At 44.5% G+C, this 3,657-nt stretch overlaps 1 long non-coding RNA gene across 1 annotated transcript; it reads right to left on the reverse strand.

Annotated features, from left to right (window-relative positions):
- Positions 1-917: 917 nt before the first annotated feature.
- Positions 918-3,089, reverse strand: LOC119336495. Its single transcript, XR_005162577.1, has 4 exons — positions 2,349-3,089; positions 2,108-2,270; positions 1,653-2,030; positions 918-1,573 (listed from the first exon to the last, which is right to left on the reverse strand). It is a non-coding gene; the product is annotated as an uncharacterized LOC119336495 (long non-coding RNA).
- Positions 3,090-3,657: the final 568 nt, after the last annotated feature.

The raw sequence follows: 3,657 nt of genomic DNA on the forward strand, positions 1-3,657 counted from the left end.
AACTCCCCCACCGGTGCTCCCTCTCCACCGCTGCCGCCGGCATCTGCGCCGTGGTGGCGGCGGGCCTCCACTGCCAAATGGTGCCGGGGGTGGATCCTTCTCGTGGTGGCGCTAGCGATTGCTGGTCTCGGCTGGGGACGGAGATAGATGGCGGCTCGCCGGCGCGGGCATGTCGTGGCGGCGGCCCCGAGGACGCGGATGAGCGGAAGTGAGGCGGCTTACGATTCCCGGCGTCGGGGCTTCGGGATGGCCCCGTTTCTGGGTCCGACCGACCCAGGCGGGGGCGGTGACTTCCAAGGCGAGCCTCCGTGCGTGGCGGCGCACTACACCACAACACCGATGTAAGGACAAAAAAACTGCTGGGAGAAAGCACTTTAAAGGGCAGGCAAACTGCCGGGACATAATTTCTCCCACGGCTGCCGGGGATTACTTCTCCCGGCAGTTCATTTTTTCCTGGCAGTTACATTGCCGGTGCCCATCTATTTGCCGGCAGTCCAGTTTCTCCCGGCAGATTGGTCAAGGCACGTGTAACATCGATTATCGGCAGATTTGCTGCCTGTAGAAACTCAAAATGGTGCTGCCTGTATTAAATTAGCACATTAAAGATTTTGACATGCTGCAGTTTTTAACTCGTCGGCATAAATAAAACTCTTCTAAATGAGCAGCACCTCATCATCACAGCAAGCAATGTTACATCATTAGATCAAGCAGGAATTGCTTGAAGTACACAAACAAAAAAATCATGTGCAAATAAGCAAAACAAAAACCTGTACAATGAACTTGCAAAAGTTGCTCGGTATAAAAAATACAACTTATTAGTGAAAGCTATAACTAAAACTGAGTTAAACATGTATCTCTGGAGTTAATATAGTACTCTTGAGTTCGATTCTCTTTTGCACTGAGCTAAACTGGACAAATAGGCAAAACTCTATACAGTACTATATTGAACAAATAGTCAAAACTATGTACAAATAGGCAAAAATCTGTACTATACATAGTAAGTAGTACAAATAGGCAAAATTCTGTATAAATAGACAAAACATGCTCTGTTCGAACCTTTCCTTTTTTTGCACGGAGATAAACATTTGTACAGAGTCTCTAGGAATGACATAAAAGATTTCAGCACAGTAGTTACAAAATAGACCACGGGCAAATAATATGATTATGTCCTCCATGGGCAAATATGGCAACTCGAGGAACCTGAGTTGAGTTGTAAAAGGAGTATAAATGCGCACTTTAAATGCCAATTTACATTTCACAAGTTTAGGTGCTGGGTGCAAACTGAATCATATATTCTTCCATGTAAAACACTTTGACTGAACACAGGCATGTACATGATGCTAATTTCCAAGAACTTGAGCAATTTTCAGTAATTGACATGTGCAAGCTACCATTCTATGGTAAATAATGAACTGTGCAGGGAGTGTTGAACATAAAGAATGGCCATTCTATGGTAAAAAAATTCTCTTTCAGCGGCCAATGTAAATATTCAGCCAAGAGAAATATGTATATTACCTCCTCAGCTTGCTTGTGGTCGCATTGCTGCATTTGCCATTGACTTGTCCACTTCCAACTACATACATAGAAGCAAAAGAGTATTAAACAATCAACCATGATAGTCATTGTAAATTAGCAAAAGAACCTAAGCTTACATGCTTGTAAGGCCATGTGATACATTGCCCTTGAGCTTGCCCCATGGTTGTCATGTTCCCAACACCACAAGGAAGAATAGCATCCCTTTTTATTACATAGTTCACGACAACCTTACAATATTGAGAGCCAAGCTCCTGACCACCTACCTCCTCTCTCCGATCAACTGATAGAAAGGTAGCTTTTGCCACGGGGATGTTGCCATCTTGTTGCGATGAAGTGTCACATCCTTATCTTGTTGCACTGTTGCCTTCTTCTTTTGGGAAATGGCGGCTTCCCTCTAAGTCTCTTGCAGCACCTCATATTGAGGGGGATTGGACATTGTATTCTAGTGCGCTTTTTGCTCTTCTTCCCTTTTGTTTCTTGATCCAACTCATTGTCTAAACATGGAGAGTAGTTACTAGTCTATCATATATTTAATTAATAGACTATATGCATAGATATTAGAGCAACACACCTTCACTGACTAGCTGGGCCTCCATTTTCTTCATTTATATTTGAAAATCTAAAGCGGCCAAATCGTTCAAAATCCTCGCTGTTTCTTGCTCTAAGTCTTGCCAGCCTCTCTTCCTCTTGTTCTTGAACATTGTCCTCGTCTCTTCCTTTTTCCATTCTTTTTCCTGAAAAGAAAATTAACAACACATTAGATGTCAAGTAGGTAAGCATATAACTGAAAAATGGAAGGAAAAGACACCCACTTTGGTTGCTGAATTGCACGAACGAGTGTTCCATCTATATCTGTCCTACTACGAGGTATATTTCTAACATCAACACTGAGATCTACATTGGCATCTAGATCAAGGATTGGTACTATAGGTTCATCATGCTGGTCATAAACATCATCTTCCACTCCAAACATTTCATAAAGGTCTCGTGGATGTGGAAAACTTCTAACAAAACACCAATCTGTATCAAGATCATCTTGCACATAGTACACTTGAGTTGCTTGAGATGCCAAAATGAAAGGCTCATCAGACTTGAGTAAATGCTTGATGTTCACACGTGTGACATCCAAGTCATCCTACATGGCACTACTCAGGCAAGGAAGTAGAGGTGAGGCAGCGCTGCTTCGGGCAAGGAGGTAGATGAGGCGCTACCTGGAGGAGACAACGTTCTGGAGGCGCCTTGCCTGAAGGAAAGGATGACCAAATACTCCCTCCGTTCCAAAATAGATGACCCAATGTTGACTCATGGAGAGAGGAGTACCTGCAGCGTGAGTGTGAGTGTGTGTGGCGGCTCTCACTGGGAACGGGAGGACTGGATGCCCCTTCTAGGTCAGCTTCTCCTCATGGGCTTGGGCCCTAAGTGATACATAAGATGGGCTTGGGCCCATACCGGTTCAACACTCCCCCTCAAGATGGGTGGTAGATATCTATCATTCCCATCTTGTCACATGCCAAGTTACAGTCCTTTGTTCCTAGTCCCTTTGTCAAGCAATCTGCAAACTGCTGCCCAGAACTGACATGACCAAGGCTGATGATCCCAGCATCAAGTTTCTCCTTAATGAAGAAGCGATCAATTTCCACATGCTTTGTCCTATCATGTTGAACTGGGTTATTAGCAATGGCTATAGCTGACTGATTGTCACACCACACCTTCAAGGGGCCCTTAGAAGTTTCAACTCGCTCAGTAGGTACTTCACCCAGAGCATCTCACACAACCCTTGAGATAATGCTCTGTACTCAGCTTCTGCAGTTGATCTAGACACAACTGTCTGTTTCTTGCTTCTCCATGACACCAAATTTTCTCCCACAAACACACAGTAGCCAGAAGTTGATCTTCTATCATCTTGACAACTGGCCCAATCAGAGTCACTATAGCCATCCACCTCAAGATGTCCACTCTTCGCAAACCACAACCCTTTACCCGGAGTCCCCTTCAAGTATCTCAGAATTCTGTGCAGAATATCAAGATGCCCACTCCTTGGTTCATGCATGTATCTGCTCACCACACCCACGGCATACGTAATGTCAGGCCTGGTATGACACAAGTACAATAACCTCCCAA

The sequence above is a fragment of the Triticum dicoccoides genome, chromosome 7B (genome assembly GCF_002162155.2).
Source record: "Triticum dicoccoides isolate Atlit2015 ecotype Zavitan chromosome 7B, WEW_v2.0, whole genome shotgun sequence".
In the NCBI taxonomy this organism is placed as follows: domain Eukaryota; kingdom Viridiplantae; phylum Streptophyta; class Magnoliopsida; order Poales; family Poaceae; genus Triticum; species Triticum dicoccoides.